At 46.1% G+C, this 25,406-nt stretch overlaps 1 protein-coding gene across 3 annotated transcripts in view; it reads left to right on the plus strand.

The window, feature by feature from the left end:
* LOC135391463 (phospholipid-transporting ATPase ABCA3-like) overlaps positions 1 to 25,406 on the plus strand; it is a 288,004-nt gene that overhangs the window by 72,759 nt on the left and 189,839 nt on the right. The window lies entirely within an intron of this gene.

The raw sequence follows: 25,406 nt of genomic DNA on the forward strand, positions 1-25,406 counted from the left end.
CGAAGGGAATGGCTTACGTCAGGAAGTATACGTCCCTACCCTCGCACCCCTGCGCGCTCTTTTAAAGAGCGTGTGAGAGGTCTCTTCAAAGGCGTTGAGAAGAGAGGCCTCGCGTCCGTCACTGAGGTCACCGGTGCTCCCAAAGCCAAAAAATAAATAAATAAATAACAAAATTAAAATAAAAGGGCGGGCGACACCTCGCTGCTCCTTTAAATATATTTTATTTCAGAAACACTCTAACTCTTGTGACAGGTCCAGTCTTTTCGTCATTTCGGATATGTTAGACGTCAACTGTTAGTTGTCATAGCGACCTCACAGGACTGGAAGGGAGCGAGAAACCAGTTGCATAGTGTACGGCAAGGACGTGCTGAGACACTCAAGAAAAGCACTGGGAATGGCAGTGTTAAACGAAATGGCAGTTTGCCTACCTCGTAGACTTTCTTCTGGCACTCTTGCAAGCATACGCTTTTATAACGCACCACGTCACAGCTTCACCCACGAGGCGGCTAACGATCACAGAATGGCCAGGCGCTCCCTATACGTACTCCTCTGTGGGCCTACGAGCATAAGAAGTTTCAGGGTAGCGCCAATCTCTTTACTCCCAAGCACTTGACTTCATATAACCTGAAACGTCGTCATTTCCCTTCCGGCGGGCTGATGCGCTAATTGGATACGTTTAGATTAGATGCGCTGTGCTGCAGGTGATCAAAATCACGTAGATTTACTTGTGCGAATGGTTCTCGGCGGTGCGGGGACACATATACGGTGAAAAGTAACTGTTCTGAGGCTGGAACACACAATCAGATAAACAAAACACAAGCCTCAGTGCCTTAGAAGCATTTGACAGGGACTGAAGAGATGCGTTGTTCAAATCCCGGCGCTCTGGCTTTTTTGACGGCTGCCATAAGACTGAACACACATAAATACTCGCATTGCGAAGTGGAAAGGGTCTTCGTGGAACGGCGTTGCGCGGGACAATCTTTTAAAGTGAGCCACCATTGCAAAATAGATGGTATAGGTACTTGATGGAATAGATTGAAACATTCAAATAATTTATTTTACTAATTCCGTCCTTCATCAGACCCGGTTGCCAGGAAAGGAAACTCGGGGTTTCTCGGGTGGCCGATGGTGCAACAGATGATGGACTAACAGATGGTGAAAACAGACTGCACAGTATTTCACATTAGCCTCTTCTTTACTTCAGGCATTCCGTTCTCGAACTGGTTCGGGTGGGCGTGCGACACAAGGAACGCCTGCAGACATGAATCTGTTCAGAGCACACGTTGACGCGTATGACTCCGAGTTTTAATGGAACTCTGACCTGAAGTTGGACGCGTTTTTCGTTTGTATGTATTCGAAAGGATAATATACCTCCAAGCCACACCCGGAATATTTCGGCTGTAAACGGCAGCCAAGTTTGCCAAACGAAGGCTCAAAAACAAACTTGGATTTCTCCCCTCAACGCGCTAAATCAGCGCCGAAAACTAGCTGTGGCTAGCGAAATCTTATTTGAGGTGAACTTGGGGCTTATGTTCATTGGAAGATACTCCGCATGAGATGTTCCGTTTGTTTGTTAGTGAGCAGCCTTCAAAACAGGAGGGTTGGACTCGCTCGAGGAAGCGCTACCACAAGGGAGCTGCCATCTGTTAGTCATGGAATGCATTGAATTCCGTTGTCTGCTTTATCCTATGTAGCGGAAGAACGCGAAGTCCTGTCCCGTATGAAAATGACGAAAAAGAAGTAGCGCGAGCCATTTGTACACTCAGGAGGCAGAAAGTCCCGGTTTGACTTGAACGCCCCTCGTAGATTCAACACTAGCGCTTCCAAAACGAACAAGCGGGTGCAGGTGCAGGCCATAGTGGTCTGCTGCCAGCACCGCGGCCACTGTCGTGTTCTTTACGCTTGTCTTTCCTTTCATGCTGCTGCTTTACTCCTGCTTTACTAGTGACTGGTACAAGTGTTTGTTATGGCTCTGACCTGTAAGTAGAAATGTAGTTGCTGGGTTCCGACAGTGACAACGAGTTGATGACGTATGCATTCTATTCGCGGGGAAGGGAAGGAAGATCGCATTCATGTTCCTGGCTATCACGGGAACATTGTGCGAAGATACTATGAAGAGGAGTCTTGTTTTTTTTTATTGCGTGTTAGCGCCGCGAAGCAACTCTGGCTATGAGCGGCGTACAGATGTGAACAGACGGAGAGAGGACAGCAGGAAGGTGTGGGGGACAGGGGGATTCGTATGCGTCCTGGGCCGACTTCAGGTGTAACTGTGCCGACATTCGTCTGGAAAGTCTTCGGAAAACCCAGGGGACAGCACAGCCGGCGGTAGGATTCGAACCCTCCACCTCCCAGTCTACAGCACGACCTTGGTTACCACCAACGACCGGACGCCTTAGCCCACTCGGCCATGCCGCTGCTAGTCTTGTTTTTCCTACTCGGTTCTTCATCAATGTATATTTTTATGAAGAAGAAAAAACGATTTTCGGCCGCTCCAAAGCTTGCGCCTTTTTACAACGCTGTAAAGACAAGGGTAATATGCTTCCCGTGCAGGCAAAAATTCGAATAATCCATTCGGTAGGTCTCAGATATGACCGCGTTATCGCTACTCACGTGTTTATCGCGACAATGAAACCGGTATTGTACCGCACACATATCAAGGAACCGTCAGCGTTATACAGACGAGTCGTCCGCTCCATGTGCACTCGTTCTGCACTTTCTATCCAGCATGTGGAGCCCGCCTGTGAACTCGTTCAGAACTAGTGCTGCACCTTTACAAAACGAATACGAGAATGCAGAGGACACGAGCGCCACTCGCAAAACGAATACAGCAGTGCTGCACCGCTTGAACTAGTTCAACCAGTGCAGCCAAATCGAAGATACCTCCTGTTTCATGTGGTACCACGTGGTACAGCTTGGGAGTTTATGGAACACTGCAGTGGCGTATTTCTTCATCGGAGCGGCCCACTACTAGATATCAGGACGGAATCGAATAGTAAACGGGTGACCAGCTACTCTTTCTATCTCTCAGTATGTGTGTACGTTTATGTTTGTCGCTAGGGTGTCGCTCTGATGAAGAAATGTGACACCCCTGTGTTCCGTAAACTTTTGTCCCAAGCTGTACTACTCTTCTGGGCCTGGATGCTATTTCTAAGCTGGGTCTCGACATTTAGGGAGCTACTCTCCGCTATTTGCAAACAAGTGAAACTGCTGTAGTACTATCGTCTCATCTTTATTTTCACCTTGGATTTGCCAAAGGTAGCGTGAATACCGTAAAACTTCGTCGAGGAGTACAACCTGTTATAAGTAAGTTACGCAGGCTACCATTGTATTTGAGAGATCAAGTCTCGAACGAACTTCACAAGGTCGAAGACGAATGAATCGAACGAATTCAAGCACCTGAGTGGATTTGATCCATCGTTGTGGTCAGAAAAAAGGACGACACCTTGCGGATTTGCGCAGACCATAGGGAGCCTAAAGCAGTGGTCGTCTAGGCTTTTCAGCTTCCTCGCATAGAATTTCATCTCGTTAGTAGGGGCGCAATACTTCGGATAATGGCTATTCCTGTTGTGCGATGACATGGTGTTGGAGTGACTTTTCCTTTTATCTTTGCGTTTTGATGAGTCCATTCTCCGTTCTTCTCTAAATAGTACACGTGAGCATGGAAACAAAGCGCAATATTGGATCTCGAGGGCGCATCCCTCGCTTACCTCGTCTCAGTCATCATAACTCCATGACATTAACAGATGACTATACTCCACCATAGCACGAGGATGACAGCCAAACGATTTTTAGTGACCTATTTTTCTACTTTTTCTTTTCATTTTACCGAGGCTGTAGCAGTATCATCTACTACTGAGAGCGTGCGCATGTGAATACGACATTGGATGGAGGTTTCGCAAATCTTGAGTTGCAGGACTCGGAGTGTCTGAGGACTAAAGACATGTTCCTACATTTCTTTGAAAAATCTTGCAAGATGTGCGCATCCCCACGACGTAAAATTACTTGTGCGTTGTGCACGCGTGACACCGAAGCAACACTTGGGCAAAACAAGGTGCTGACAGAGCCGGACGGGCTGTCCTACCACAGCTGTGTAACAGCCTCCCCATTACCGGAAACAATAACGGAAGCGTAACGGAATCGAAATCGAAAGGCTGCTATCAAAACGGGTAACGGCAACGAAAAGATAAAGGTAACGAAAACGGAAACGGTAACGAAAATACGTCCGTTACCCTCTCCTGGGTACAACCCACGCATCAGATCACAGGTTAGGAGCAGTGCTGCAACTATAACACAACGGTCAACATCGTAGCATTGCCTTTGCATCCAGAACACTGACATCAGCAGATCGAAAGTATTATGTGGGTGAACGTGAAGCCCCCTCGTGCTGGTGGGCCTGCGAACACTGACACATTTACTTGTGGGGACGTTGATTCCGATTATACACGGATCATCATGCCTTAGTGACGCCGCCGTAACACAGTCTCGAACGCCGTTAGTTACGCATTGCAAGGTGCACACAGAAAAATAGCCGTACTTCGAGAGTTCTTCATAGTGCGAGAACCTTTTTTCTTGAACCTCACCTGTCCTCGAGAACAAAAGTACTGCCTAGGATCTCTTGGCGCCATACTTTTGATGGACCTTTTAAAGGGGAAAAATACGGACAAGCCGAAGAAATTTTAAACGGTCTTTCCCGAATGGTTATTTTTATGTGTGTGGACTGCACGGTTACTTTGATACAATTTTGAGGTGCAGCATAAGAAAGGAACAGAAAACGTAGTCTTAGATGCGTTGTCGACTAAAGTGATACAGTCGAGACATGTTATCCGTCACAGTACACCCAAGGGAGACTTAGCCATGTAGCGAAGGCGAAAAAAATAAATAAATAAAGAACAAATCTGACCCGGCAACACTGTCATCTCCGTGACTCGAGCGATACTGGGTGTTGGTAGCACAGGTACGACCGTAAACAAAATATTTGGTACGCGCTCATGGGTCTTGTATCTACTAATAGTTTATTCATAATTTAAATATAGGAAAAGCTCCCTGTTGCCCCACTAGTACGAATATACGAAATCATCTACCACCCGAGTACGTTTCCGTATCCTGCTCCAGTGCGCATGTGTAACAGTAGGCTCGTTTGTCCATGAGATGTTCTGATACTGGAACACATAGTCCGAACACGTTTGTCCATTCATCCTTGTATCCGTGCGGTGTGTCCGTGCATTGTTATTCGGAGTTCGTAAATTTTTTGGATTGAACTCGGAGCGACGTTCACATCTCGAAGCGGTAGACCAAGATTAACACGTGTGAACAGATGAGTGCAATGCATGCCCTGTTGCCCTGCATGCATGCCGCGAAAGAAAAAAAAAAGTTTCGTCATGGCGAGACTGGCCATGATAGCGTGAGTGCTAACGAATCAGCTGTGCAGCAACGATGCCATGTTTTCTTCATTTTTTTTTTCAACTGACGTATTATGATTGGTCACTCATTCAAGAAGTACAGACGGCTAATCACTACGTGTACATTTAGCTCTAAGTGAGAAATGTGCCTCAAGTGACTTCCTGTTTACTTGCGGTTATCACGTACCCTTCGTCAAAAGCTGTATTTCGAACTGATATGCTTCATTAAGTCTGATATGATTTTCCCTGTTCTCATCTGGTATTGCTGTCCTTCATGGTTAGCGTGGTTCGGTCAGGAAAAGGGGAAGGGAATAGAACGCGGGAAGGACCAACACCACCGAGATAACACAAGGCCTCTTCATGCACGCCACGCTAGTTGTCCCTCCGCTGCTTCCCAGAGCGTGCCTAAGCAAGCGACGTCGCGCTCTTGTTGTTGAAAGCGATGTTTTACCGAACGTAATGGAATTTAGCATCAACTCAGGAACAAGGTCAACTGATCAATGAAGCACTTCTAAGTTTATATATTTATCCGAAGGTTGAAAATACTACTTTACTCCTTCGAACACTTAAATGGTTACATAAAGCCTTAAGTGCGATGATGGGTTGCTTTCAATGTGGTGAAACATCACAAACATGTCGGTCACACTCATTGTCCAAAATTGGTGTTGCGGATGCTTCCTAACTTGCTTTTTAGGTTGTCACAGAAGACACTGAATTCTTCATCACTTCTTCTCTTCTGGTTCCTAGTGAATTTTCTAGGGCTTTCTGAGTGGTCGTGTTCTTCATCCTGGCGCGTTAGGAACTCGTTGATTCGCGACGAGCACACGTGGATGACATGTAGGCCGGGCAGCTTGAATAAACTGAAAGCACAGCACCTGGCACCAATCGTAGTCGATTGCTTTCGATTTCAGTCGTCTTCCCAGTGGCCCCATCGCTGTGCGTGAGTTTCGCGACAATTCCGATTGCTGAAAATGCAGTTTGCAGACCTGCGAGAGAATAAGGACGACCGTATTACAATCAACATATAAGCAAGATCCCACAGCGCATTTCAGCGGCAGTGGCTTCAAGTTTACTTACATACCTTGGAACGAATACTCGGTTTAAAATCTGCGCGTGGAATCGCCTTCAGCTAATGATACCTTGAGAGCTTCATCCTTTGGAAACGAGAACACATGCACATATTTGGCCCTCGTCGTTGTTGTCTCGACAGCGAGGAACGCAGCATAGAGCCCTGCACGGGCCCGGGCCGTTAAAATACGCCACCACCGCGGGCCAGGCCGGGCCCGGGCCGACAAATATGTTTCCGAGAGTCAGGCCCGGCCGGGCCACGCAGCTAATTCCACACAATGGAGATGCATTAGTTATATCATCATGCGCTTTCGTCATTCCTGTGCATATTTTGCAAAGACACGCAAGGGATACTGCATTAGGCATATGATTTAGAAGATTCTGAGAGCCACTTTACATTGCTCCTCACACCTACAGTATTTCACAGTCACTTGGCAAAGCTTGGTGAGAGGGGTATGGACTGGGAGAAGGAGTTTGTCGACAGCATCCTCTACCTCCGCAAAATCTTGACAGTGTAACTATAACGCCCATGCCCGCGTACGTTCTGGATTTAATTTGGTCTGGTGCGGTTATGGTGTTAAACCGCCATCACTTGTATGCTTGTCTTCTCTCCTTATAAATTTACTGATAAATTTGTTTGATAATCGCCAGAAACGCGTACGTCGCGGCTGGAAATACTATGCCGGGATGTACTCGCCGGGTCACCGGGCCGGGCCGGGTCGGACCGCATAAAAATATGAAGGTCCGGGCACGGGCAGGGCCGGGCCATTTTTCGATGCGCCCGGGCCGGGTCGGGCCCGGAAAAGGCGGCCCGTGCAGAGCTCTAACGCAGCACCTGCCCATGTGGAACTGACTCACCAACATCAGTTTCAGTTAACGGAGACTGCCTATCTCCACATAGAGCGTTCCAAAACCATACGTGCCTGTCACTCAAGAAACCTGACAATGCAGTACGCGACGCACAGGCCAAAATCTCACGAAACAGACACTAGAAGCATGGAGAGATGATCGACAAGTTGCACAACGCTTGCATCAGCATGCATCGGGCCATCGGACTCGGGCAACTAGCGTTACGTCACACGCTGGGAGAGGGAAGCATGAAGAGGCCTTGTGTTATCTAGGTGGTGTTGGAAGTACGCGAATACAAACGCGCCATGGTTAATTATGCACTGCTTATTATCCATACTGCTAACGTCATATCTGACGTCATTCATTTACAATCGTAGTAGTCCGCACAACGGATGGATGGCGCTGACGGTCTCTATCGTGGCGCCGTTCTGAAGTCGCAGAGGCCTACGGGAGTTTCGCTACCTGTCTATATATACCTTGGTACATCACCTATCGAAGCTAGTTTTGCAAACAACTGTCGACTGGTCTGATATATGCCCTCTAATACCTCGCATTCCGAATTCTGGTTAACAATGTCGCGCGACACTATAATCAGGTCAAGTATCGAACGTGCGTCACTACGTGGCCTTGTAATTTGTTTCCTCATGTGATGCAAATTCATGTTGAACAATGTACTCAACATTATTGATGAACATTGACACCATAGGTTTACAGAGCGTAACGTATTACAATCTACTGTATACCTGGGGGTTAAATAACCAGCAATTATTAGTGTCTCGTTTTTCAAGGATAACAAGAAGTCATGGGGTAGATGTCAAAGGTAACAAGGAGTCATGAGTCATCTCGAGCAGCATCTATTAGTATCAGGAGGTCGACAAAATGCTCAAAAAACAATCGTTGGTGAAAAATATAGCAACCTAACCGAGACAGATTCCATTTGCGGTACATCTAAAAGACGGACATAGCCCACATCGTGTCTCAACCAACGAGATAGAGAGGAAATAGAGTGCGCAACTGCCTCGGCTTTAAGCTCTGATGCCAGTGGGTGTCCCTGTCCTTTCTCTCTCACACTACCCCTGTCAAGGCAAAAACGAACGAAAAGCGAACCGAAGGACCAGTGAAACGCGAGTGCGCAACGCAAGTTGGGTTCAAGTGGCCATGGGATATGCACGCTCGAGGGAGTGCAACTTTTTCTGCACGAAAACAATCAGCTGAATTCGCTATAAAGCCAGTTCCTTATCAGACAGGTCCTTATTGGCCATCGCCAGCAGTTGCACCGGTGCAGCAGGTGGGCGTCGCCCAGCTCCACACTGCTGACGATGGCCCAATGAGACCGAAACAGCTGTCCAGTGCTGGTGTGGCAATGTTTGAGACTTCTATACACATATTCTACGTGCATGCTACTAAAAAAATTACTCGAAAATCACTCAAATTCGAACCTATTTGGCACTGTCTCAAAGTGACCATTGCTACGGCCTCAGGTGCCAAAGCCCGGCGAAGTAAACCGAGTCAGGCTGTTTATTTAATTAACGAGAGCATGCTAATGAGAAACTGAGCGGCCAGTTTGTCGCCGTCGCATCTAGATGCTAACTGAAAAAAGTTTCCCGGTAGGTGGCGCCGTTTTCGAATTATTCAGCCCGGGAGATTTTTGTGAAACACGTATATGTCTACAGGGTGTCTCAGAAAACATGGCATTGAATTATAAGAAAAACTGCGCCAGAATCATACGGTGAACGGCATTTGTTTTTACTAGGTGTTTCCCACCCCCTGATGTGAATGTCATGTGACTTAATTTAAAGTTTAATTATGTAAATATTTGCGAACTGGACTCAGAAATTTGCCAAGTAAGGGTCACTTTTTTACGATACCAATATGAAGACCGTGCTAAATTTACTAAAATTCATGATAATTGAGTTATATTCAGGAGCTACCCTGTCTGAAAAAATAGCGGAACATCATGCTCTTCCGAACACTGAGCATAACGTGCGACGACGTTTTGAGCGCGATCGCTGCCAGTCCGACGAAACGGGGTCGCAAACCGAGCCCACAAGGCTATAGTTAAAAAGTTGATCCCAGCGGAAGCCTGATGTGATGAGCCATGCCTGTGTTATATCTTTCTACGATGTCGGTATGGGCTGGGTTTCCAACCCCGATTCGTCGGGCTGACAACGATTGCGCTGAAAAACTTGTCGCGCGCTATCCTCTGGGTGCTCCGAACAGCATGGTGTTTGGTTATTTTTCCCGATGGCATAGCTCCTGAATATCAGTGTCAAATATCACAAATTTGAGTAAATTCGGCACGCTCTTTATGTGTTTTATTTATTTAGGATACTGTCGACGCGACGGGTAGGTCGTTACATGAGTCAGCCGGCATAAAACAAACATTTCAATTTTTGTATAAAAGCGGAAACGTTTCTGGCACTAATAACACTCTCCAGAAGACTGTTCCAGTCGTGAATTGTTTTGGGGTAAAAAGAATTCTTAAACACATCTGTACAGGCATAGGCTTCTTGTAAATGAAGGTGATGTTTATGCCTTGAACCCGTACTATCTGACCAAGTAAGCGACAGGGCGCAAGCTGCTGAGTAGTTGGAAAATGAATTCAAACCGTAATGTCTTGAATTGTAATTCTATAGGAGGCAGTCTTGCTCGGCGGCATAGCCTAGAAGCAGATGTGCTAGTGCGAAAATACCTATAAATGAACCGAGCTTCTTTGGTTGGACAAGTGATTTGTACGCGTTAAGTCTTACTTGAGGCGTTGATTGCTATAACGCGCGTTTTAGCTGGAACAGTCTTCTCACTGCTCTTTGAGTAGCGTAGTCGACATGTGCTCTCCACGATAAGTTCGACTGAAAATACACTCAAGTACTTCTGGGAACTAACCTTGCTCAGTAAAGCATCGTTGATGCAATAATTATAGGCTAGAGAGGTTTGCTTTCTTGTAAAAACATTCTTCTTCGCATTCTGACTTAACTGGGATATTATGCATCAACCTACTACATTTTGCAGAGCACTGGCAGCATTGTGCAGTCTGGTCGTCCGTACAAGCAACTGCCCTATAAAGTACAGTGTTATCAACATAAAGACGCAGAGTAAAGCCGCTAACCCCGAGTAACCAGTTACATCTGGAATGTCGTAAACAACGGGGGTCCCTGTTGTTGTAACTGAACCCTGGGGAACCCGTCTAACAACCCTTAACTAGAGGCTTCAACCTGCACAAGCTGTTGACGAAATGAAAGTTATGATTCTATCCATTTAACAAGTTTACTCAGCAATTTTTTGTAAGGAATGGAGTCAAAAGCACGAGTGAAATCAATGAGCACAACATCAATTTGTAAACCTTCACTGATTGCCTTTGCCAAATCGTAGTAAAATTCTGTAAGCTGAGTCAAGGTTGAAAATCCCTGTGTGAAACCGTGCTGTCGTGAGCTCAGTAGACCATATTTTTCTACATGTGTTATGTACTCATAGAGCACGTGCTCTATGATCTTACATATGCATTGCTTGTTAATGCTACAGGACGATTATTACAAGGCAGCAATGGGTGTCCCGTTTTAAAAATTGGAACTGCTTTGCTAATGTTTCACTCAAACGGAATCTGACCAGTTTCAAAAGACTTTTGAAAAATTAGCTGCATATATCTGGCACACCAAAGTGAAGGACGCCTCAAAAATTCGTTAGGTATGTTATCTGGCCCACAGCTCTTTTTTATATTGAGTTTTAATAAAAGGTTTAAAATACCTTCCACCGAAAATAAAGGATTCGAGATACAACTCTGCACGGGCGCTACTGTGCTAGTACTTTGATTATTCTCCTTCGTGTAAACGCTGTGGAAATAACTATTGAAGATGCAAGCCACTCTGCTTGCGTCGTCAATTATTTCATTTTCTGAGCGTAGCTTGATTTCTGCTCCACTCTTTCCCGTTACCTGCCCTCAAAATTTACAAGACTCGTTTCGCATGAAGTTTGTTAAAGTTGTGGTAAACAACTGTCTTTTTGCATTTCTAAGTTCTATTTTTAATTGCCTGCAGAGGGCGCTCAATTTAGACCTCAGACTTGTACAGTTGATTCTTTCACGATAACGTGAAATGCTACGTTTTAAATGTATGATATTTCTATTTATCCACAGGTTACGTTTGGTAATTCGTTTGCGATGCCTAAGAATTTTTTCAAGGCATTGGAGCACTATGCCCTTAAATTGTCGCCACACGTTGTCAACTGATTCTTCTAACGATATACGTCTGTGCTGAAATGTATCAAAGTTATCTTCAAGAAAGTGCATATCTGGTTATCTGGTGCCTGACTGAACTTAAGCACGGATATCACTTTTCCTGGAATTATTCTCTGTCGAAAATTCGTAGTTGTCGGAAGTCCCACCATCTCATGGTCGGATATACCCTTTTCGACCGAGGTGAATCGGCCAAAGCTCTGGTTACAAATATGATATCAGGAATTGAATGTTTATTATCGAATATTCTAGTCGGTTTATGAACTAGTTGTGTCACACCATATAGTATACGCTGAGAACTTTTCCGTTCCGATACACCACGTGATAGAGATGATAGAGAGGGGGGGGGGGGGCGAAGGAAAACACACTTGAATTTGCGATGCACTCACGGACAACAGGGAACATGGCGTTTTGTTGACCACCTCACACCTGTATTTTCTCAGAGAAGATGACACCTCCGTCCATGTAGGTCGCGGCATGTACCATTTTCCTCTTCAACAAACGATCCTAATCTTTATACTCGTCTTAACCATGTTTATCAGGTTCCTCTAGCTCCTGAAATAAAACACATAATCAGGTAAGCATTTATACCTCTTAAAATCGGAAGAAGCATTCTGTGCAGTCCGTTTGGCGTTTCATCGTCCGGTTCTTCTGCGGACGCTGTGTCTTCCTAGCGTCGAAACTTCTCCGAGATATCGCCAATATGTTTCACATGACTCATTGTCATCACGGCGTCTTAGAAAACGCACTAAAACCACGTAAATAGTGCACAGGAGATGCCCGATATCTGCCACGGCAACTGAAGAGAAAAAACGACCTCGCAACGACGCGTCAAGTTCCAACTGACGCCTGCGCCAGCCGCCGGCTCTACAGCGAAACGCACCGCGTCGAAAATATTGTCGCCACCGGCGTGCCAGCTCGGAAGATCTCTCATTGGCTGCGCATTATATGTATAAATATTTGGATGCTCATTGGTCTAAAGAACGGGCGTCAGTTTCCTTCGCGCTGATTGGGCGAGAGTCATTTGACTGAGGAGCGAGCATCCGAACGTGCGAATCGCTCAACGGAAGCAGTCGAACGGAGGAGAAAGAAGAACGACAGAGGAGACATCGCGTCTGTCCGGCCACGAGTGTTCTCTTGGACTGCAACCGTTGTGCACGCAGACGCTACGGGGTAGTTTGAGGGCTTTGAATGCTTTACATTTAGATTGTGGCGAACTGCTAATGTGAGAACGGAATGGCACATCCACCTCATCATCACAACAGCGGAAAGACGAACATGACATGGAATCCCTGCACCTCCAAAGGACGCAGAAATCGTCAGAGAGGAAGTCTGCACTCTTTCCGACGTACTGCAGGTGAACGGTAAGTTTGATTACTTTCTTGTGACTGAAGGAAGTAATGCAGGTTTATCACGTTAAGTGTATTACGTGCAACATTTACGAGTCACTCGGTACGTTAGCGGCGTTTCATTATGCAGTGCATTGCCGTAACTTTCACTGTGATCTACGAACATTCGTGACAAATGCCTTGGTGTTCAAATACGAAATCAAGATAGATTGCCTATCATAGCAATGATTTTCGTGCAGAGTTACGGATCATCAATATATTTTTTGTTTTGTTTTAGTTCTTTCGCAGCCATCGGCAACAACGACGCACATAGCTCAGCATTGGCTTTTGAACGGCCCTTGGATGTCGAAGCACCTAAAGCTCCAGTGAAGCCTGTTACAAGACGTAAAAAGATATGTACTGTAGCTTTTTCGAGGCAGTTCCCGAGGACAAATAAAGTTGATTTGTCATACACCATCGCTTTTTGATTGTCTGCTTCGGGACAGCATGATCGTTGCTCTACAGCAAGACAGCAAGCGCTGAAGACAAACGGACGAGTCTGGGGGGTAGGGGGGACGAGAAGAGAGACGAAAAACCCGAGGAGAGAAGGGGAAGGAGGTTGGGAAAGGAGGTCGGTCTGCGCATGCGCACTGGGCCCCAGCTTTTTTCTTGCGCTGCAGCTCGGGGACCCTCTGAGTGGCTCCTCGAGATCACGTGGTTTGGGCGCCCGCCATTTTCCCTGGACCATTGCGTAAACGGCAGCTTCCGGCGGATGCCTGCGCTCTCTCTGCTCCCTCTCGCGGCCCGCCGTTAGAATTTGAATTGAAAGCCTCCCGCCGCACCGGAGCGCCCTCATAATTATTGCGTCTGCTTTGGGTCAGCCCGTGCAATTACCTCTTTGTTTTTAGTTCTTCTGATTATTTTGCGGAGTGTGCCATCTTTGGATTGTATCTTTTGGCATTTTGCTGGTACGTTTTATGACATTTGCCTTTAGAGGAGAATATGAGCACGAATTGAGGTTACAGCATATATTTTATCGAAGACGTAAACGGATAAAAAAAAACAGAAATATAGATCATACGTGTGCTAAAATACATCAAAATAATGGCTAAAAAAGCAAAAAAAAAACAAAAAACACAAGGATATATGACAAGAGTGGACTCTTCTTCCCCTGCCGGATCTCAAAGGGGGAAGCTGCCCAGCTTGGAATCTAAAGTGGTTCAATTGACCATGGGAACAATATGGTACCTGTGAGGCTCCCACTGTAAGTTCTGGAACCATTTGAGGCCAGAGTGGTACCACTGATTTCACCAATGTGGAACCAGCCACCCCACTTGCGAATCCAGCTGGGACCACCAAGATTCAACTGGAACCATTCAGGAACCATCCACATTCAAATGGAACCAGTCCAGATTCAAATGGAACCATTCTGGAACCAGTCCAGATTTTTGCATGGGATACGAATGTGCAACATTCAACGAACACGCTTTTATTCCGTTACTGACGCTAATTGGGACGTACTTGTTAAGGTTTGCGACTCATCTAATCAATAAATAATGCAACAAGATATCAAAGGTTTGTTTCTACTGCAAAGGTATCCAAAGAACACATACCATTGATGGTACACATTTAGTAGACGCATGCACACCACAATATGAAAGTACAAAAAAGGGTGCATGTTATTTCTTCTGCAAGTGTCAATGCACCACATGGGGTACAGTTATAATTTAGAAAAAACATACTCGATTGATTGTTCGGTTAGATTTTCAGTCTTCCCTTCATATAGTCCATATCCAATGCACAATCACGGTCCGCATGATGCCGAACGAAACGCGCATTCAAAGACGTCACACATACGACCAGTCGTCACATTGCCCTCAATGCATGGCTTGTATTTTCTCGTACTTCCACTCGTGCACAGGTTGGAAAGCAAACAACGACACATAATGCAGAACTTCAGAAACACCTATTCAAAGTTGCTCACACTTGTGCGCGGTTTTTACTAGGCTCCCACAGCTCCTCCTCTTCGCGGCTCTAAAAAAATGTTTGCACGTCGTAAACACGTGGCATTACTCCGTCAGGGATCGTAGGTGATATCCATTGGCCGAAGGACATTGCGCGCTCCGCGATTGGTTTGCAAAGTTTCAAAAGAGCATTCTTTGGCGGGCTGCCGGTCTTGCGGACATTTACGAGAAGAGAAGACAGAAGTGGCAGCGGCGTCTCGTCGATGTCATCAGCCGGACGCTCCCATAGACGCAATGGTCCACGGAAAATGGCGGCCGCCCAAACCACCTGATCTGCAGCAGCCACTCACAGCGGTCAAGATCGGCAGCGGGGGAAAAAAGCTCTCGTCAAGTGCGCATGCGCAGACCGTCCTCCTTTCCCAACCTTCTTCCCCTTCTCTCCTCGGGTTTTTCCAGCCGCCGGCTCTAAAGCGAAACGCACCGCCTCGAAAATATTGTCGCCACCGGCGTGCCAGCTCGGAAGATCTCTCATTGGCTGCGCATTATATGTATATATATTTGGATGTTCATTGGTCTAAAAAACTGCCGTCAGTTTCCTTCGCGCTGATTGGGCGAGAGTCATTTGACTGAGGAGCGAGCATCCGAACGCGCGAACCGCTCAACGGAAGCAGTCGAACGGAGGAGAAAGAAGAACGACATCGCGTCTGTCCGGCCACGCGTGTTCTCTTGGACTGCAACCGTTGTGCACGTAGACGCTACGGGGTAGTTTGAGGGTTTTGAATGCTTTAGATTGTGGCGAACTGCTAATGTGAGAACGGAATGGCACATCCACCTGATCATCACAACAGCAAGAAGACGAACATGTGATGGAATCCCTGCACTTCCAAAGGACGCAGAAATCGTCAGAGAGGAAGTCTGCACTCTTTCCGACGTACTGCAGGTGAAGTTTGATTAGTTTTTTGTGACTGAAGGAAGTAATGCAGGTTTATCACGTTAAGTGTATTACGTACAAGATTTACGAGTCACTCGATCGGTACGTTAGCGGCGTTTCAATGTGCAGTGCATTGCCGTAACATGTACGTTTCTGATATGCTGTTAATCAAATTATGTGTGGTTATGCTAGTTGCCACTCATGCGCGTCGCAGCCGTTCATTCACTGTGAACTACGAACATTCGTGACAAATGCCTCGGTGTTCAAATACGAAATCAAGATAGATTGCCTATCGTAGCAGTGATTTTCGTGCAGAGTTACGGATCATCAATACATTTTTTGTTTTGTTTTAGTTCTCCCGCAGCCATCGGCAACAACGACGCACATAGCTCAGCATTGGCTTTTGAACGGCCCTTGGATGTCGAAGCACCTAAAGCTCCAGTGAAGCATGTTACAAGACGTAAAAAGATATGTACTGTAGCTTTTTCGAGGCAGTTCTCGAGGACAAATAAAGTTGATTTGTCATACACAATCGCTTTTTGATTGTCTGCTTCGGGACAGCATGATCGTTGCTCTACAGCAAGACAGCAAGCGCCGAAGACAAACCAACGGACAAGTCTGGAGGGGCAGGGGGGATGAGAGGAGAGACGAAAAACCCGAGCAGAGAAGGGGAAGGAGGTTGGGAAAGGAGGTCGGTCTGCGCATGCGCACTGGGCCTCAGCTTTTTTCCCGCGCAGCAGCTCGGGGACGCTGTGAGTGGCTCTTCGAGATCACGTGGTTTGGGCGCCCGCCATTTTCCCTGGACCATTGCGTAAACGGCAGCTTCCGGCGGATGGTTTTTCGTTGGCGTTTGGCCAACGAAAAACACACACATTGCGGCACATTGGCTCTCTCTTCTCGTCCCTCCTACCCCAGGCCCAGCTTTGTTCGTTTTTCTTCCGCGCTTGCTGTAGAGTAACGATAGTGTTGTCTCAAAGCAGACACTTAAATAGCGATGGTGTCTAATAAAACAAGTTTATTTGTCCTCGCGAACTGTTTCGAAAAAGTTACAGTACATATCTTCTCACGTCTTGTAACAAGCTTCACTGGAGCCTTAGGTGCTTCGACATCGAAGAGCTGTTCAAAAGCCAATCGCAGTTCGCACACCCAGAATATACAGGTGTACGGTTTTCGAGAACAGCTACGAGGTGTGTCGTCGTTGCTGATGGCTTCGGGAACACTAAAAAAATAAAATAAAAACAATCTATTGACGATGCGTAACTCTGAACGAAAATCAATGCTGTGAATAGGCAATCGACGTTGATTTCGTACTTAAATGCCAAAGGACACGTGTCACAAATGTTCATAGATCACAGTGAATGAACGGCTGCGACGTGCATGAAGGTCAACTAGCATAACCACACATTTGATTAGCGGCATATCCGAACGCACAAGTTACGGCAACGCACTGCATTATGAAACGCCGCTAACGTACAGAGTGACTCGTACATGTTGCACGTAACACACTTAACACGATAAACCTGCATTAGTTCCTTCGGTAACAAAAAGTAACCAAACTTGTCTTACCGTTCACCTGCGGGACATCGGAAAGAGTGCAGACTTCCTCACGAACGATTTGTGCGTCCTTTGGAGGTGCAGGGATTCCCTGTCATGTTCGTCTTGCCGCTGTTGTGATCATCAGCTGGATGTGTCATTTCGTTTTCACATTAGCAGTTCGCCACAATCTAAATCTAAAGCATTCGAAACCCTCTAAACTACGCTCTGGCGTCTTTGAGCACAACGGTTTTAGTCCGAGAGAACACGCGTGGCTGGGCATGTCTCCTGCGTCGTTTTGTTTTCTTTCTCCTCCGCTCGAAGCACCGTCCGCATCCTTCCTCCTCAATCAAATGACGCTCACCAAATCAGCGCTTAGGAAGACTGGCGCCAGTTCTAGGAGACCAAAATATTTACACATAGATGCCGCAGCCAATTAGGGATATTTAGATCAGCTGCGCCCAGTGGCATATCTAGAGAGGACGGCGCCCATGGCAAGCTGTGCAGTTGCGCCCCAGTCTCAGCGTATCCCCATGATGTTGTTCGCGATAAACATGGAGTACTGCTGGCTTGTCGCTTATGTTTTTGTTAACCCAGAATACACACAAAACCCTCATAAAAAAGAAAACTATTGTCAGATTGGACAATTACAACACTATATTCCAAGCCTTCGCTGCTGCGTAGCTGTCTATGATGTCATCGAAGTCCGATTTTTTTTTTTTCAGTTTTATGTCTTTCTATGCTGAGCAGGGCAAGATCCCAGAGCCTTCTTTGACCCATGGAAGCTCTCAAATATGAAAGTATCAGTTTTATTTCACTGAAAGACCTTTCACAGCTGACGATAGAAACCGCTATCGTTAGCATCATCTAGATCGCAATACGGTGAGGACATTGCCCTGGGCGCCGTTTCATGGGGGGCGCCGATAGCGTTAACTAAGGTGGTAAAAAACACAGGAAAAAAGAGTGCAGAAGCTTATTTCTACGGAGGCTCGCAATGAAAGCTACGTCACCTTTATTTTCCTTCTTTTTTTATTTTGGAGGTTGCTCCTCCGTAACGTGTTCTGGCCACGGCTACCTCTGCAAGCAAAGCAGGAGGAACAACAAAGCCACACACCTCGCCTCGGACCTCGGACACTGGAGCAAGTGACACAAACCCGCCATTGTTGTAACTACCCTCAAGCGGGTGCTTTTGGCAAAACTGCCATCTTGTCCTGGTCGCACGTCATAGAAAACGTCATTTGTAGGTCATGTGACTTTGTTTACATGTCGTTTTGCCGCTTACCGACATATTTCCATCGTCATAACGCCAAGAGGTGAACGTATTTTGCTAGTGTAAACTATGCGGTGCTTCTTCCGCAACATGGTAGCCCATTTCTCCTTAGTGTAAGTACATCGCATCGGCTCAGTGGGTCTTAACGCTCGGTCGTCATCACATCTTTGAAAGTCGTCAACAGTACGAGGCCTTATGTGCAAAAAACTGTGCGTTTTACCGCGATATTATCGGATAAAAATAATTACCGTGATCGAAAGACGTCCAAAACCTTGCCCAGAAACTACAGACGCGAAGGGGGTCGGACTCGCTCAAAAAAGCGTGACCACAAGGGAGCTGCCATCCGTTGGTCATGGAAGGCGCTGCTTTCCGTTGGCTGCTTCATTCGGCTAAACTTGACGTGCTGATTTTCCTGAATTCATCACTTGCTATCTAAATTCGGCGTACTATGTGGGTGTCTCATATATATTTGTTAAACAAATAACCAGTGAACATTTTCCCGTTACATCACTTGCGTGTGTACTGTCGTTCGTTCGTCACTTTAGGTATCTTCAATTTGGCTGCACTCGTTGAACTAGTTCAGGTGGTGCAGCACTTCTGTATTCGTTTTGGCAGTGCCGCTCGTGCCCTCTGCACTCTCGTATTCGTTTTGTAACGCTTCGGCACTAGTTCTGCACGAGTTCACGGCCGGCCTGCACTTGTGGGACAGAAAGTGCAGTACGAGTGCACGCGGAGCGGACGACACGTCTGTAACGCTGACGGTTCCTTGATATGTGTGTGGTGATATACCAGTTGGTTTGTCGCGATAAACACGTGGGTAGCGATAATACGGTCACGTCTGAAACCTACCGAACGTATGATTCGAATTTTTGCCTGCATGGGAAGCATATTACACTTGTCTTTACTGTGTTGAATAAATGCGCAAGCTTTGGAGCGGCCGATAATGTTTTTTTAAATAAAAATATACAGAGATGAAGGACCGAGTAGGAAAAACAAGTCTCCTATTCGTAGTATCTTTCCACAATGTTCCCGTGATAGCCGGGAACACGAATGCGATCTTCCTCCCCCCCCCCCCTTCCGTGCAAGCAAATAGGATGCATACGTCGTCAACTCGTCGTTATTGTCGGAATCCAGCAGCTCCAATTCTGCTTACAGGTACACAGCCATAACAAACACTTATACCAATGGTAGAGCCCTGGACCGGCAATCCAGAAGATGTGGGTTCGATCCCTACAGCTGGCTAACCTTTTCAGTGACTTTCATCTTTCATCGTTACTTATACCAATGACTAGTAAAGCGAATGGAACAGAACTCACACAAACAGTATACATGAAAGGAAAGACAAGCGTAAAGAACACGCAAGTGCCGCGGTGCGGGCAGCAGACCACTATAGCTATAGCCTGCACCTGCACTCGCTTGTTGGTTTTAGAAGCGCCAGTGTTGAAGCTACACTTGCACTGTCTCAGTCGCCGGTGCACTCTCTTTGCTCCACATCGGCACTCCCCTGAACTAGTGCCGGTGGTGCAGGCCAAATCGAAGATACCTTTCTTACCACGAAACTCAGACCACAGACCAGAGCATGCAATGGCGGGTGGTTTCGTTTTTGCCATCTCCGGTTCCCGTTGGTTCGCAGAGCAGCATGAATATGACGGTTAACTGTGTGTATTCATCTTTGGATTATTGTTGCCTTGGGAAATACATGCCTACATTTGTTACGATGGGTAACGATTTATTGGTTTCACTCGCAAAGCATACAAACGCCACATCAACACGTCATAGGCGGTAAATATGTTCATCTGTGTTGGCGGAAAGCAAAGGGTTGGCGGTGTCGCAGGTAATCTTATAGATAAAATATGATTCACGTTTGATATGACAACGTTTATCTTGTGATTCCGATAGCACTACTCAATTCTGCACGTATCCCGAAGGTTCGTACGTACTCAACGCAATTACACGACTTGCCTCGCTTCCTATGCTGGACGTCGTTCCCTCCATCGGTTCGTTTCCTAGTTTGTTATCCCACGTGACTGCACAGGGTTGGCAACAAACGGAGCAGAAATTCGTCCACTAACACTGTCCATGACCAACGGATGGCTGCGCCCGGGGATAAGAGAATCCCATTGACGGCGCTCCAAGTACGTTCTCTAGAGTCTTCCTATATTAACTTTATGACAACCGCATTGTTTACAAGGGGTTTGAGCGCCGATCACGGTGGCCGCCATCTTTAAGGTCACGTGTGCCTTGACGTTTGCTGTGACGGGCGACCAGGACCTGTCCAGGATGCATTGCGTTCGCCCAGCACGCTTTCGACTACGGGGCAATACATTGGATGCCACCCCTATGATGTCTGCATTGTTCAAAGACAAGTCTTTTCGCAGATTTGTTCGTGTGTCAAAGTGAATGAGCGCGTGTTGTGTTGTGATGTTTCCCGACACAAGTATCCTACGTACGAACAGTCTCTCGAGTTCAGAACTGGAATGCAGTGGTTAGCTGACGCCTGAGGAACACTTGTGAGCGCCGTCAAATTTTCAAATGCAGTTACAACGGAGACAGGATTCGGTGTCCATGCGCCAAGCATTTCCCGCTTCGTTGTAACATTGGCACTGCAACCAACGAAAGGAGATGCTCACCGTGAAATCGGATGCACTCGTGTGAGCGTCGCTGTCTTCTAGGAGTCGTCTGTGTGTGTGTTTTGCGAGTTCGAACTTGGTCAACGAACGCAACGAGTTGGACTCTGTACGCACGGTGAATATTTGTGTCAGACTATTGAGTCAGTACGATGTTTCAAATAAATGTGTATTTTGTTCAAAATTTTCCTTGTTATTTTGGAGTACGGAATAACGCGCGTCAGACATGTACCAGTACAAGTAAAAGCCGATGGTAGCCAGGACCGGGCCGAAAGGCGAGCCAAACTAAGGGACGCCAGATTGGCCGAATGGTAGGCATCATAGTTCATTTTCATTGGTTGCATGCCCAGTGTTGCCTGAAGTATCTCAAACTACGGGCTCTGTGGAGAGCTGTGGGAGCCTGGTTTTTACCGAGCTTGCTGAATTCAAAACAGACACTAATGCCGGTGGCGCTGTCGCTGTCTTATGTGACAATGAGAGCGTAAGGTTGAAACTCGAGTCAAAGTGGTCAATTTCTACACCCGAGGGAATTATTTGCGAAGCGAATTATTGTTGCTTTGAAAAAGCAACAATAGCGAAGCAACAAAAGCAACAAAAAGTAAAACAACAAAAGCTTTAAAAAGTTTTCGTAGTAACAACGCGTAGTGCTCGTACTCCTGCGCCTGTATCTCTGGCGTCTGTGATACACACCAGACCGCTTTAACGGTCATATTAAAACACTACGTCTGTCTAGTGCGCACAGCAAGCATCCTAGAAGGCACCAGAATCATTCTGCTGTCGTAGTAGGCCACTCTGGTGTTGACATCAGGAGAACTCGGCAGCACCAGAATCACCCTGGTGTCATGCCATACATTTTTGCTGTGCACATTACGAACACCAAAAGAGCCTAGTGTTAACACCAGGAGCAGCAGGGAACACCAGAATATTTTTTTTTCAATCGGGCTGTCGCATATGTAGGTCCAAAAGGGAGTTAAAGTTAGACCCTTTGAATGGGTGGCATTATTAAATACTGTTGACAGAGTGTAACAGGGCGTAACACAGGGGGGAGAATAGCGTACGCCGTGGATAGTTAGTAAATTTGACATGTGTGCCATTTCCAACGTGTGTGTGCGTGTGAGTCCATCTCCGCGTATGGCACCTCCTTCCCGCCTCTTCCCGGGCCATTTAGCCTTTTAGAGCTACATTTGACTGGAAGTTATCATCACTGGCGGATCACCAAGGGAAACACGCAAACAAAAATTAGTCGCGCTTACAAACATGCAAACTTCCCGCGCAAGGACACACGCCCAAAGCACAGGTTAGACAGAGAGGTCGTGCAAATTCCAGCCATGTAAGCGGGAGCAATTGGCCCGAGAACAGATCCTACTAATACGCAGAGAGTTCACAAATTCTGAGATTATCTTCGTCTGACAAGCGACTTTGCAGGTGAGGGTTCGGATATTTCCTAATCGTAGTAACGGAAAGTCCTGCACCAAAGTAACAACACTTCGAATTAAAATACAACTCTGTTGCCGACTGTGTTCTCTGCTTAAATTACTCCTCAAATATGATTATAGGGTAATGCAAGGTGACCAAAGACTACACACAATGAACTGACACTTACACAACTTTAGCTGCCTATATTGCCTTTCCCCAGTTCAGGGATGTGTATTGTGTCGTCTTTTTATGTGTTGCCCTGCACTGGGGTTTTTAGCGACGTGAATGCAGGACAAAACCAATTTTGAGCGGCCAAATTTTAACATCGTTCGAGAAGAACACATGTGACTTACTTGTGAATATGAGCGCTCATATATGTGAAATTAAGGTCACGGAGTTTCAGCCCCCTACCGGTTTCGCCTGTTGCACTCTCTAAGTTCACGTTTCACAAAATCGCTTCCAAAACGGCACTCGCGAAGGACGGATGACCAATTTGACGGAATTGTGGGCTTACTATAGTCTGATATCAAAATTATATCGAAGATGTCCTAAGCTGATTTCGTAATGTCTATATGTGAAATTAAGGTCACGGAGTTTGAGCCTCGGACCTCTTTTCCCTGTTGCACCCTGAGAGATCGCGTTTGAGCTTTGGACCACTTTGCACTGTTGCACCATGAGAGATCGCGGTTGACAAAATCGCTTTGGAGACGGCACTCTGAAGGGTCAAATGGCCAATTTTATCAACTCCTGCGCTTAATATCATGTGATATAAAATTATATCAAATATGTCCTTTTGTAATATGTATATGTGAAATTAAGATCACGGAGTTTGAGCCTCGGACCTCTTTTCGCTGCTGCACCCTGAGAGATCGCGTTTGAGCCTTGGACCCCTTTGCACTGTTGCACCATGAGAGATCGCGGTTGACAAAATCGCTTTGGAGACGGCACTCTGAAGGGTCAAATGGCCAATTTTATCAACTCCTGCGCTTAATATCATGTGATATAAAATTATATCAAATATGTCCTTTTGTAATATGTATATGTGAAATTAAGATCACGGAGTTTGAGCCTCGGACCTCTTTTCGCTGCTGCACCCTGAGAGATCGCGTTTGAGCCTTGGACCCCTTTGCACTGTTGCACCATGAGAGATCGCGGTTGACAAAATCGCTTTGGAGACGGCACTCTGAAGGGTCAAATGGCCAATTTTATCAACTCCTGTGCTTAATATCATGTGATATAAAATTATATCAAATATGTCCTTTTGTAATATGTATATGTGAAATTAAGATCACGGAGTTTGAGCCTCGGACCTCTTTTCGCTGCTGCACCCTGAGAGATCGCGTTTGAGCCTTGGACCCCTTTGCACTGTTGCACCATGAGAGATCGCGGTTGACAAAATCGCTTTGGAGACGGCACTCTGAAGGGTCAAATGGCCAATTTTATCAACTCCTGTGCTTAATATCATGTGATATAAAATTATATCAAATATGTCCTTTTGTAATATGTATATGTGAAATTAAGATCACGGAGTTTGAGCCTCGGACCTCTTTTCGCTGCTGCACCCTGAGAGATCGCGTTTGAGCCTTGGACCCCTTTGCACTGTTGCACCATGAGAGATCGCGGTTGACAAAATCGCTTTGGAGACGGCACTCTGAAGGGTCAAATGGCCAATTTTATCAACTCCTGTGCTTAATATCATGTGATATAAAATTATATCAAATATGTCCTTTTGTAATATGTATATGTGAAATTAAGATCACGGAGTTTGAGCCTCGGACCTCTTTTCGCTGCTGCACCCTGAGAGATCGCGTTTGAGCCTTGGACCCCTTTGCACTGTTGCACCATGAGAGACCGCGGTTGACAAAATCGCTTTGGAGACGGCACTCTGAAGGGTCAAATGGCCAATTTTATCAACTCCTGCGCTTAATATCATGTGATATAAAATTATATCAAATATGTCCTTTTGTAATATGTATATGTGAAATTAAGATCGCGGAGTTTGAGCCCCGTGCCTCTTTCCCCTGTTACACCCTGAGAAGTCGCGTTTTACAAAATCGCTTCCAAAATGGCACTTGCGAAGGGAAAGCGACGAATTTGATCAAACTAGGAGCTTAATATAATCTGATATAAAGATGTCCTACGCTAATTTGGTAATATGTACTGTTGGCGACACGCTTGTTTGAAATCAGCACCCTGTGGTTTATCCCATCTCAAAACCCCGGTGTTGCGAGATCATTTATGTTCAGTAATAAACACGTCCAGCATATCGTCTTTCTTTAAATACAATATTGGAACAACATTTCCGAGGGCAACCAAGGAAATATGGACTGCAGAACTACCGGCATGCGATTCCAGACAACCGTGTCGCAAGCAATACATGTGAAATTAAGATCACGGAATTTGGGCCTCATACCGCTTTCCCCTGGTGCACCCTGAGAGGTCGCGTTTGATAAAATCGCTTCCAAAACGGCATTCGCGAAGGTAAATGCCCAATTTGACCAAATCGGGGGCTTAATATCATCTGATATAAAAATGGTATAAAAATATCCTAAACTGATTTGTATATCTGAAATTAAGATCACGGAACTAGAGTCCTGTACCCCCTGTTGCATCCTGAGAGGTTTCGTTTGACAAAACCGCTTCCAAAACGGCACTCACGAAGGCAAAGTGACGAATGTGATCAAATTTGGGCCTTAAAGGGATAGTAACATGCAGCAACTCGCTTTGGGAGATATCACCGTTCGATTACCCGTAGCTTGAAATGTAAGCCTACAAATTATGCCGCAAAAAATC

This window comes from Ornithodoros turicata, chromosome 4 (assembly GCF_037126465.1).
Source record: "Ornithodoros turicata isolate Travis chromosome 4, ASM3712646v1, whole genome shotgun sequence".
Lineage (NCBI taxonomy): Eukaryota > Metazoa > Arthropoda > Arachnida > Ixodida > Argasidae > Ornithodoros > Ornithodoros turicata.